At 34.7% G+C, this 13,327-nt stretch overlaps 1 protein-coding gene and 1 long non-coding RNA gene across 6 annotated transcripts in view; one reads left to right on the forward strand and one right to left on the reverse strand.

Annotated features, from left to right (window-relative positions):
* Nucleotides 1-13,327, reverse strand: part of zgc:92140 — a 66,164-nt gene that overhangs the window by 21,906 nt on the left and 30,931 nt on the right.
* LOC141375615 (uncharacterized) lies at nucleotides 1,130-3,464 on the forward strand. The gene is made up of 6 exons (XR_012384236.1): nucleotides 1,130-1,369; nucleotides 1,473-1,551; nucleotides 1,863-1,941; nucleotides 2,098-2,167; nucleotides 2,646-2,820; nucleotides 2,914-3,464. It is a non-coding gene; the product is annotated as an uncharacterized lncRNA (long non-coding RNA).

Genomic DNA, 13,327 nt, shown 5'->3' on the forward strand with positions numbered 1-13,327 from the left:
TACAAACATTTTGGTAGCTAGAAATTGATGGTCTAAAATGCAAACAAAACAAAAATTTGTATTGTAATCAATGCAATGTTGTATTTTCTAATAAAGTAAGTAAAAAAAATCTTAATTCATTTATTTTTCATTGTTATCATTTTAACATGTGTAACATTTTTCAAATTGTTCAAACATACAACAAAAATATACAATTTCATATCACAGCACACACACTGATCATCAAAAACCTCCAATGTTTTATTCTCATCTTGATGCATTCGTGACTAGATTTGTTCTGACGGCCAGGTAATTTAGCTGTCTGGCTGCTCGCTCGGCTAAAAAAAAAAAATGAAACAAACGGGATGACACGACAGCAACACAACCCCGTCTTCCTCACACTTCTACCTTCCGGCCTAATTTGAGATGTTCTACACTGTGAGTGGCGTGTCTGAGGAACATGAGTGGGCCGCTTTACTTTTAGAAACAGCGTAGAGAAGCTTTGCCCTGCAGCTCCTCAATAAGTGGGTGTCTGTTAACACAGTCAGTCCAGCGCAACAGAGGAGACTTTGTCAATCTCCCGCTTTTCTCTCATAGTAGGTGGAAGATTACATGGTAATATAACTGGGAATAGTTACGGAATGAAAAAGAAAATAGATATACACAGTTCAAGTCAAAATTATTAGCTCTCCTTTGTTAAATATTTCCCAAGTGATGTTTAACAAAGCAAGAAATTCTTCACAGTATGTCTTATAATATTTTTTTCTTCTGGAGAAAGTCTTGTTTGTTTTATTTCAGCTAGAATTGAGTTTTTAATTGATTTAAAACCTTTTTAAGGTCAATATTATTAGCCCCCCTAAGCAACATTTTTTTGACCACTGTTATACAATGACTTGCCTAATTACCCTAACTTGCCCAGATGCCCAAATTAACCTTGTTAAGCCTTCCCAGCAAGCAATTTTGTGTTTAATAGACGTCTAATAGACATCTAAACATAGACAGCTTGGCTAAAACAAAGCTAAACTTAGGCTGTCAGTGAAAATCTAATAGACATCTAAAAATAGCCCAAAATTAGACTAGTCGTCACATTGTCAGATTAGACAGACATTCTATGTGTAGTCATTCATTTCTGTTTATTTGAGGACTAGTCTACACTGTTAAAAATTGCTGTTAATTTACGGCAAAATTTTAACAGTATAATCCTGTTATTGTCAAAAGCAGTATGTTGCTGTTTTTTTACGGTTTTCGAAATGACATAGACGAAATTTAACATTATTTTACTGTTTTTATCACACTAATGTAAAAAAACAGCAATCAACAGTATTTTTTGAACAGAAGCGTCAGCCATCACATGTGGATTTTCATGCTTCTTTTTACTGTGACTTACTCGGTGAGTGCACCTCTATTTTGCTCATTTTACACAAAATACACATTTGTGATTGCACATAGGCTAACTGGATGCTGATATTGTAACTTTTTTACATCTATTTTAGTGCTAAATCTGTCAATGTGCAAACTGTATCTGCATTGAGTGGAACTGGATTTTTGACACAGATATTTCCTGATTACACGGTAAGTCAGACTATGATAATTAAAAATAATTTAAGCTATAAGCTTTTCTACAAAGTCAGTTTTTAAACATATGTAGCAACAAAGTAGTATTGATTTATGTAGCATGATGAAAAGATTGTCATCTCATAGCTAATTTTAGCTTTAGCTTTTAATAGTTAGCTAATATGGCTTCAATGTAGGCTTTGATAAAACATTTATTTCCCTAATGCTGTGTTTGCAAATTTTACTGTTGTTGGTTTGTATTGTAATGCTACTTTGTCGAGTACAATTGGCTAATCACCACGATAAAATGTTTTATATGTCCATTTCAGCGCTGAACCTGTGAACATGCTAACTGCATCATAGAGTGGAGCTGGATTTCTGATACAGATATTGATTACTGATTACAAGGTGAGTTTAATGAAACATGATAACATGGTAAAGTTAATTATTATTGTCTATATGGCATTATTGTCCTAATAACTAAAAAAACAATTAAAAAATGTTACGCATACATTATGGTTGTTAATTTTGTCTCTTTCCACATCATTGTAATTCTTGTCTTAGGCATCTTCTACTGTACCTGATGTAGAAAAGACCCTTGAACTACCTGCAATTCCTTGACTGATACTTTTTGGTATGTTTAGAACTGTATTTTATTACTTAAGCAACCAAGGGTGTTTTCTCTGTATTTTAGCAAACATGGTAAATTCTTTTAAACAAAACAAAATACACAAATACATAAATTAAATGTTCTGCCATACTTTCCCCAAGCTTTCATTCACCTTTGGAAAACATTTTATTAAATTTACTATATAATTCAATTTTAGTTTTTTAACACATCAGCTATGTTGATCATAAATATTAAGTTAAATAAATCACAAACATTGCAGTGACAATTTCACAATACACTGTACATACATGTTGATTTCAGTGGCTGTCCAGGTGGGTCCACAATCAACATTTTCAAATACATTTATTGTGTTAAAAGAACAGGCCTTTGAGACTAAGTAAAATTATGTCAGCTTCCCTCACATATATGTTCAACTAGGCAGTAGAAAATATGATTTCATGTGACTGCTGACATTGTTTTTTTTTTCTTTTAAACGTTTTAGGAGAAAAACCCGGAAGCTACATTCATAAATGGATGATTAGTTTTGAGGGGCAAATAATCTGAGAGAGCATCCAGCCTAGTTTTCTGTCTGGTATAGCTGCTGTGTTTTCAACTTACTACATTTTCAATGTGGAGAACCAAGCTGAGGCTGCATGCACATTGGAATTAATTCAGAGGTTAGACGCTTAGATTCATATATTTATTTATCTTCATATTATTATTATTTAAACTTTAACCCACACTAATTATGAATGTATGCTTTTTTTCAGGAGCTTCATGGGTAAACCCTGAACAAGGCTCCAAGAGTGGACACATCCTATCGGGGAAGGTCACCCACAAAAAGAATTCAGTCAACACTAAGGTTGCCAGTTTACTTAAAGATGCTAATGGACTTTGAGTAGGATGTCATATAAGTGACACCACACACACACACACACACACACACACACACACACACACACACACACACACACACACACACACACATCTTACACATCCTCGTCACTAATGGCACTCATTTTATTGTGTTAGTCGCATAATTTTTTCAGGTGTTTGTTTTTTAATACCTAAACTGTTCATTGCATTGTTTTTTATTTCTTAATGACTAATTCTGTAATTGACTCAGAAGTTTTCAGAGTAGTAATTGTTGTAGTAATTCTACTTGGTTTTCCATAGCCACTAATTTTGAAATATATAAGTGTAATAAGATGTAATAAAAGTTGAAGTTACACTGCATTTTTTTATGTTTCCAATAAGGCTATATGTGTGCATTGTATTAAACTGTGTTTTTATAACAAATAAAAAATTTATATATACCCGTTTTCTTAGCAGTTCATTTCTCAGGATAACATATTTGTAGTTTACAGTTAAAAATTCAAATAAACATTAATTAACCGTTAATTTTAACAGTTAATTACTGTTAATGTAGAAAATAACAGCTTTATGCTGTATTTTTTAAAAACAGTAACAACCTGTAAATTTCAACTACAGCTAGATGCTGTTAATTTAACAGTAACTTGCTGGCAACTGTGCTGCCAGTAACTTACTGTTTTTTAACGGGACAATTTTTAACAGTGTAGTTTTGGCCTATTCTTAGATGTCTATTAGATTTTCACTGACAGCCCAAGTTTAACCTTGTTTTAGCAAAGACGACTATGTTTATACGTCTATTAGACATCTATTAGACAACTGCTAACACAAGTTTTCAAAACAGAGCCACTTTTTTTAAAAATCACAATTCCCAAAACTGTACACACAAATTGCAAAATGCCTCATATTTCTTTCAAAATAAGCACTGGCAAACCCTTCTTTCAGAATTTAACACTTTTGGATAGATCATGTCAACACTGTTGTTTACAATTTAAAGCTCTTTTCTCTTTCATAGGCTTATATGTACTGTTCAATAAAATTATCTACGGTGACAGTAATTTGTTGAAAGGTGTAATAGGTACACTGTAAACACCAATGAGTACGTTTACATGGACACCAATAATCCGATTTTAATATGATTAAGACAATACTCTGATTAAGAGTCTACCATGTAAACAGAGGTTTTTGATTAATTTAATCTAATGAAGGTCATAATCGAACTAAAGAAAAATCAAATTAAGACATGTGGAGTATGCCGATTTTAGTCTCATTATTGAAGTGCAGTACAGACATGTAAAGACCTTATTCAAACTATTACTGTCATGTAGGACTTTCGCTGCGTTTTGCGACAGGATAGTCTATACACACATGGCAGTTTGACAATATTCCTTGCACCTACCCAGTCAGTGAAGTCTAACTTAGGCTAGAGTGTATGAAAGATCTTTTATTTCTGCAGTCCAACATATATTGTTTTTATTAAATTATAACAGCTTACATCACACAGTTATTTAAATAAATCATATATTATTATGTGTTTTTAAATGCAAGTGCTTATCTTTATATTTACGAGTCTTTGTTATAGTGCAGATACGGACGGTCAAATGAGAACTTCAGGGGGGCGTGGTTGATTTGACGTACAAGCGCTTGGTTGGAAGCTTGATTCAGCGGCTCCGCCTCTGGCTCAATCAGGTAGTCTTTTCTGCACATGCCCAGGCTCCAATTTCAGCAGTTTTTTGTGACAGTTTGTGCCAGTCATGAGGCATTTTGCCTTCAAAGCGTTTTATGGGAAAAGGCGATGTCACGTCGTCCATATTTTTTTACAGTCATTGATTTGAGGAGTGTGCGCGTGACCGGTGTAGCATTTTGATTGTGCTTGGAAAAGGAAAGCAAGTAGTTTCCTGTTAGATTCGTGTGTTTTAACTAGAGCATTGTGTGTAGTGTTTGGAAAATTTTTTTATGTGATTGAAAACTGAGTTCAAGGCTGAGAAACAGCTATTGGTTTTGGAGATTTGTGGTGTAGTTTTGCATTTTGAGTGAGATATTTCAGAAATCATGTCACAAGAAAAGATTTTGTGTACGCAGTTGGAAAACACAGCAAAAACAAAAAATGTTTGCTGGTTTTAAATTGCACTTAAACTGAATACGATTATCCTCAAAAATAAAATATTATAAACTGTCAAGAAATCAGTCATTAAAACTATTATGTTTAGAAATGTCTTGAAACAAAAACTCTCCGTTAAACAGAAATTGGGGCAAAAATATACAGGGGGGCTAATAATTCAGGAGGGCTAATAATTCCGACTGTATGTAATAAAAACAAAACACAAGGCACGTTTTGCTCTACCTTTAGACACACGAGCAAAACACGCCTCTGGTTAAAGATCAGTCGTTAAACTTCAAGTCATACGTCTAAACCTCAGACGACAGAGTGTCATTGAGATGATCTGTTGCTCTGCTATACGCCGTTGCTGTTAAAAACATTAGCTAAACATTGGGTTTGTGGACACGGTCACCTGGTGACTTTGAGAAATTGCTGTGTGTATGTATTCAGCCACATGCACACACACGCACACACATGCGTGGATTCAAACAGCGGTTTTTATCTCTGAAGGTCGACAAGTGTCTGTATTATCATGCAGTGCTGTTTTATTAAGCCTGATATTGCAACTTGTGCAAGTAGCCATATCTTTTGAAAATCTGTTCTCAGTTAATAGCTAATATATATTGTAGGTCTACAAATTGACATGAATCGTTTTTTTCTCGTCAATAAAAATGAACCTGAGTGGAAAGTTTCATTGCAGCATTGCTGAAATGCATTATGCATCATATCGACACGTGAATCAATGATGGGAATATCTGGCAGTTCTCCATGCATCATTTTTTTTTGATGCAGGAAGAAAACAAATCACTGCTGGTACAGAGCTTTTACATCATGGGTTTAATTCAAAATATGTGTGTATGCACTGTTAACAATTTCATTAGAATTTACAGTAACTTACTGGCAGCAGTTCACCAGTAATTTACTGTAAATCAATTACAGATACTGTATTTAAGTAACTCAAATTACTGAAAAAATGACTGTATTTACATTTACAGCACTATTTATCCTGCTGTATTTGTATTTACAGAATTGTATGTGTATTTTACTGTAATTTTCACTATGCAGCTTTATAATAAAGTAACATACTGCATAACTGTCCTAGTAAAATACAGTTCATATTACAGTTAAATACTGTGTAATTTGCAAAAATTGTTAACAGTGTGTGTACAGAACTGTAAACCCTGAATGAACGAAAGACATGAAGTTATACAGATTAAACAATTTAATCACTCATTATGATGTTCAACATTGATCCAGGGTCCATTCGTGAAATCTTAAATTTGACAGATTTGAGATTGAATGAGTTTTGCTGCCTGTACTGTTTATTTATTTTTCAATAAAAAGACTGTAAAATGAACTAAATGCAAAATAATATATCTATTGCATTGTGCTCTTGTGGTGCACGGAAAAGCAAATGTAGGGTTTTGCAAAATAGTTTATTTTTTAAATAAAACTGTGTGTGATCTCCATTTATTTCAAAATTCTATTTATTTTTACTTACTGATTTTATTTTATTTTATTGAGATTAAACCTACAGAAAATGACCAATATTGTCTTTGCAAATGTAGCTTAATTTAACACAGGTTTTTGTTTTTTAATGTTAATCCTTTTTGAAACGACAGATCTGATCAGCTCTCGTTGAAAAATATAATATCTTCCAGTCATTTTGTCAATGCAAATCTCCATAAGTGTGAATGCCCCATTATATAGACAGTCAGCAAACACAGACATACAAACACACACATACAGATCACATGTAACCAGACAGCATATTCTCCGCCTGCTGCCCCTCGTGTTTGTTTTAGGGCAGCTCGGCCTTTCCTGTCATTGTGCGGAGACCGTGTGTGTGTGTGTGTGTGTGCGTGTGTGCGTGTGTGTGTGTGTGTGTGTGTGTGTTTCTGGGATTGACTAAGCTCTGAATCACAGACAAGGACACACAAACACACATACACTCAGCCTGTACACTGACAGAGTTTGACTAGTAAACAGTCTGTTGGCACTAATCAAGTCAATCAAGAAAAAGAGAGGAATGAGAATAAATTCAATTAACTACGATACAGGAAAAATTACATTAAAACAGTGATTCGTTTTTAAAAAATGACTCACAAGTCGAATCTGTTTAGATTCAACGAACAAGTGACAAGTTGATTCTTTAAATAAAGGACTATAAACAGAATAATTCAATAACCTGAAGCCACAAAACTAAGCTAAGCGAAACATATAACCTAAACACACCAACATTGATCAATACCTGCCTCTAATATGAAGAAAATAAAACTGTCTGTTGGCAATGTTGGAAAATCAAACATCTTCCAGTCACTTTGTTGGTCCAAATCAGCATCAATCTGAACACCAAGTCTGATTTTTTACGAGAAAACATAACTATTTTACATTTTGTCAGTTTAGTGGCCAAATCAGTTCATTCGTACAAAAATGTAACAATTTTTCAAAGGAAGCATGCCACCAAACCCTACCTCTAAACCCAATCGTCATTGGGGATAAGCAAATCGTACTAAATTGTACAAATTCATATGAATTAGCCACAAAATCAAAAAGTTATGACTAGTAGTTGGAACACCCCATTATATTTACTGGCAGAAAACACCAAAAAAAAAAAAAACAATACTGTTAGTTTTGGCGGTTTTTAACAAGCCACTTATTAAATGCCAATTATTAAACCCAATTTTGAATAGTAAAGCACCCTGTTAAGTAGGAATTTTAAGAACTTAAAATTACTAGGACATATGTCCTTATAAACCAAATCAAAATTGTAATAACTAGCTCATAACCATGTCATTCAGACATGTCCATTGTCTTGACTGTATATTTGGGGATTAATCATATATTGCTTTACATAGCATTGATGAGATTGGGGGGTGGGGGGGAATACATCTTGTTTGGAAGCCTATAACTCCAGAAGTACTATCAATATCTCAATAGCCTTTCAGATGTTGGTTCTCAACAAACAATTATTTTGGCATCTTAATTTTTAAGGCTGTTCTGTTTTTAAAACACCCTGTTAAGTGTTTTAAGTTAAAAGGGCATGTGGTTTATGAGGACATGTGGTTTATGAGGACATAAATCTAATGTCCTTATGAACCAATTCAAATTTGTAATACCCATGTTATTATACAAATGTGTCCTCATAAACCACCAAAACCACTTCATGCACCAATCTAAATAGTATTAAATATATCAAAGTATTTTCTGCATCTCAGGGAAATCATGATTTCGCACACAAACCTACACTATCTGCCTGATAAACAGTCTGTTGGCACTAAACAAATCAGAGAGTTGAGAGAAAAAGCGAGGGATCCGGGCTGTTTCTCTGTTCTATTGATAGAGCCGTTTGACTGACAGCCGGGAAGGGCATCGGAAAGAAGGACATCAGGCTGGCAGCAGAACCAGCGAAAAAGAGCGAGAAGAAGAGACATAATCCACAGCAAACCAGGTCACTGTGCTCTGGTGAATATAATACTCATCAATCTGTTGTCGCGCGTAACAGTTTGCTTAGATTATCAGATCGCCACATGAGCCTAAAGATCACACGCAGTGAAAAGAGATGTAGACCAGAAGATACAGATTTTACAAGACCAAATGCAGAACTAACAGAGCCCGTATCTTAATATGACCACAGGTTTTATGACTATATGGCTACTTCCTAATGATATATTATGTTGAACCAGAACAGCAGTTTATATATTGGTCAAGCTGTTATCGTGAATGTGGCTAAACTGACATGGTGGATTCAGCATGCTTACAGAATGCTTGTTATTATTGGACGACAATTAAGTTCTTCATCAAATGCAATGAATAAGCATAATTAAAACGAAATAATGCCATTTTGTGTCAAATCGACTCATGTCATGGATGTACAGTCAAGCTCCAAATTATTTATACAAGTTCTCACTGAAAGTTTGTTCAAATGTATCAATGCCAATGAATCAATGCCAATACCTCAATAGCCTTTTAGATTTTGGTTTTCAGCAAACAAATATTTCAAACATTTTTAAGCCTTTAGAAGGTTTATTTACAAAGATATAGGGATTTATGTATTCCAATAGTGTTTTCAAAATTTTTTACAAGCGTAATGAGTAATGTAGGAAAAACAAATGAACTAGAAATGTACCTGGTGTCTTGGCCATTCATAATAAAATTGAATACAGTGCATGTAATGTGCTAAAATTATTATTTTACAAAAAATTGCATGCCTTGTGACTCCATGAGTTTTAAAAATGTCGGAATGCATTTCAAGAGTTCACACTTGGCTCCTGTTAGCAGGGCGAGAGGGGAGTTTGAGGTAGATCTCGATGAACTCTTTTGTTTTTCTGACTAATGACAGATTTGGGATGGCTATGGAGAAATATATGGCTTGCTAAGAGCTTGACTATGATGTCGATTTGGTATGTTCAATTTACTTATGTTGCGTTTTTTTTGGACTGTGGGTGAAAACTGGAGAACCCGGAGAAAACCCACACGAGCATGGGGAGAATGAACACACTCCGCACAGAATTGTTGACGGGTTAGTTGGTACTTTAACTGGAGACATTCTTGCTGTGAGGCAACAGTGCTAATCACTGGGCCGCCGAGTCTCCCATCAAAAAAGGAAGGGAAGTAGGGGTGGGTGGGGGGATTCTTCAAGATGAAGATATTGAGATAAGAAACTTTGGTTATTTATAGTGAGTTAGGAATCATCTGATTCGTGAATCAATCGTAGGCTAATGCGGGACCAGACGTGTACAATCATAAAAGTGTGATCCTCTGGAAAAAATTTGATTAGAAATAAACTTCACTTTGCATCTCATGTAAATCTTACAGGTGTTTACAAAATGTTTTGGAAACTAAATCCCGTTTTTGAATTAAGCATTCAAGACTTAAGGAATTTTCATTCATTCATTCATTTTTTTTTCATTCATTCATTTTATTTATTTAAACTAAAATTAAAACGTAAAATAAACTTATCACATTCGAATAAAGTACAATTGATAATTATTCATATGAAACCTATAGTGTATAAGTAACACTAAAAACACTGATACAAGCATACTGCACAGTATATACCTACAGTCCAGCCACCTTTCTAATTTTTTTAAAGATATTATGAAACAAATTATGCAACGGCACATTTTTCAAACAGTTTCTCATCAGATGCCAAGCAAGAGACGTAAACTGTGACTGAGATTTCTTTTGGCTCATTTCTCACACTGGGAAACACTGACAAATAAGTTGGCAGCATTGCATTGTGGGACACTGTGTAATTTGTTCTATTTAGATGCAAGGCTTCATTTAACATGAATGAAAATGAGGTTGAGAAACCTACTGTTCCCATCTTGATCACTAATAACTTTAGTATGAACAAGAATAACTAGAATTTTGAATTAAAACATGGAAAATGTCACAAAGGCGTTCGATTAGTTATATTATAGTTTGTATATTTTATGCAGTTTATTTTGTTGAAAATTTGGAGTTAAGATTAGAGTAGATTTTATGTTTTGAAAGAAATGTAATCTACTCACAAAGGCTGTATTTATTTGATTAAAATACAGGGAAAATAATTAGACTGTACTGCTAAAATGAGCTTTTTTATTTTAATTGATCTGAAAAAGTAAGTTTTAGTCTCGCATGATTATGAAATCTTTTTACGTGTTGACTTTCATTCTCATTTCTCATTACTATCAATATGAAAAACAGGATCCTTTGATAAACACAAACCGCAGTATTTAAAGCTGATTTTTTTTTTTTTTTTGGGAACATTTTAAAGTCTTTTCAGTCATTTGATTTTCTTAAATACATTCGGATTAAAGGAATAGTTGACAAAAAATTGACAATTTACTCACAATTACTCACCCTCAAGTGGTTCCAAACCTATACCAGTTTCTGTCTTAAAGGTTTGTGAAAAGGAGCGCTTCAAACTATCTCCTTATTAATATCAACAAAACTGAGGAAATGATCTTTGATCCAAAGTCATCCAGAGCCCATTAAACAAGTGTGCTCTTATAAATATCTAGGTGTTCACAGAGCTTGCTTACCTGGGGTTCACATGTAGACAGTGTTTGTTCTCGTCGTTTTTTTATAGAGACAGAGTTTTTGGGGTACAGCAAAAAGTTATGTTTTTGTTTGACAAAGCTGTCATTGAAAGCCTAATGCACTATGGATTTACTGTCTGGTACAAAAACATTATAGTTCTATCTAAAGCTAAGCTTGGATGACTGGTGAAGACAGCTATGAGAATCATAGGGAAAAGGGAATACCGATCCTTTCAATCTGTCAATGAGCAATCACTTCAGGATGAAGCTTTTAATATATTAGCTGACCTCTCGCAGTTTATATTGTGAGTACGAGTTATTGCCTTCTGGTAGATGATCCATGTTGACTGCCGCAGATACAATTGTTTTAAATTAGACTTTTAAATATGTAATATTTGTTAACGATTGAATGTTTGTGGGCGTCTCGGTGGCGCAGTGGGTAGCACGATCATTGCTGTGGTGACGCCAGATTAATAAAGGGACTACACTGAAAATAAAATGAATGAACGTTTGTGTTGATTGGTGTTTCTTGATGTCTGTTTTTTTCAGTGTATGCAAATTTAGGCCTAGATTGCAGGAAAATCTTAATAAAGTGTATACAAACATTCAAAAAGAAAGCTGAAAACCTGTAACCATTGATTTCCATAGTAGGAAAATCAAATACTACACAAGTCAATGGTTACAGGTTTACATTACAAATCTTATAGGTTTGAAACAAGATTAAACAATGATAGAATTTTCATTTTTAGGTGAACTATTCATTTAACACCATGCATCTGAATGGTAACGTGCAAACTAAATATACACAGCACAAATATCACTAGTTTGGAAGTACTTTCTTAGAAAAAAAAAAAAAGACATGAAAAACAACAAGAAGCCAAAAAACGCTGCATTCGCTGGCTTTTCATTCATCCAGATTGATGCCATGCATTTGAATAGCAGTGTGTGGATACTGTAAATACACAGCAGACATATTCTAAGTAGTTTGAAAGTACTTTGCTTAACAGAACACGAAAAGCAGCAAGAAGCCAAGAAACGCAGCATGAGGGGGGAAGTGAAGTAAAATAGCTTAGGTAATGGGAAGGCGGCGGAAAAGCAGGCAGAATAATGAAAAGGAGTCGACCCGTTGCGAAGTAAGGAAGGAAACAAGGAAAGTGTGGCCTTGAGAAGAACGACAGATATGCAGAGGGAGGGATAAATGGCAGGGGAGGAAAAAAACGGGAGTTGGTGATCCCACGTCACTCACTCTCTTTCTCTCACTCCCTCGTTCTCAGACCGTTTCCCCTCCATCTCACACACAAATCCTTAGAGATGGAGAAAAGAACATGGAAGGAAGATGGATAGAGAGAGAGAGAGAGAGAGAGAGAAAGAGAGAGAGACAGCAAGGCCTCCTGTGGCTGGTCATTGAGTGCTTCCTGTGTAGATTTTCTGCCGTTTTACCCCTAATTCTTAATCTCCTATAATCTCTGTCAGTCTCTGACAGGTCGCATACTAAGTGCTGCTGTTATCTAAACCCTTTAAAACATATTTACAACCTCTCACACACACAAAAACGCAGCGAACACACTCACAGGCATGAGTCAGTGGCTCACTCCAGCTGATAATGTTATCCTCAAACACACGCCTGCTGGCACAGACGCAGCTGACAGGCTTTACATAGGCAAACACGTCGGTTTGACTGGCTGGACGGATGCATCCAAGAATTCCCAGAATGTAATCAACATCCCAAAACATTGTAAAACACATTATTTACTGCTTCGACATAAATTACTTAGGTGGCCTTTGGGCGTAAATTACTTGGGTGGTTGTAAATTACTTTGATGGCCAAAGATTGGTCTATGTTCAAAAGCTTTTTCTTCTTTTTTTGTTCAAATTACTTTCCACATATCATGTCTGACGGAATAACAATGAAATCATCAATGCAATGAAATCCTTCTGACTATTCAAAACATTGCACTTGGCTTTAAAAAGGGTTAGTTCACCCAAAATGTAATATTCTTTCATAATTTACTCATCATTCACTTGTTCAAACGCTATTTGAGTTTCTTTCTTCTGTTAAACACAAGAAGAGATATTTTGAAAAAATCTTGTTTAATAGCAGCCATTGGCCTGTTTCACACAGCATTAGCGGTAAATATCCGGAAAATTACCGGAACCTCTTTACCGTTAAATTAAAAAAAAGCATTG

This window comes from Danio rerio, chromosome 8 (assembly GCF_049306965.1).
Source record: "Danio rerio strain Tuebingen ecotype United States chromosome 8, GRCz12tu, whole genome shotgun sequence".
NCBI classification, from domain to species: Eukaryota; Metazoa; Chordata; class Actinopteri; order Cypriniformes; family Danionidae; genus Danio; species Danio rerio.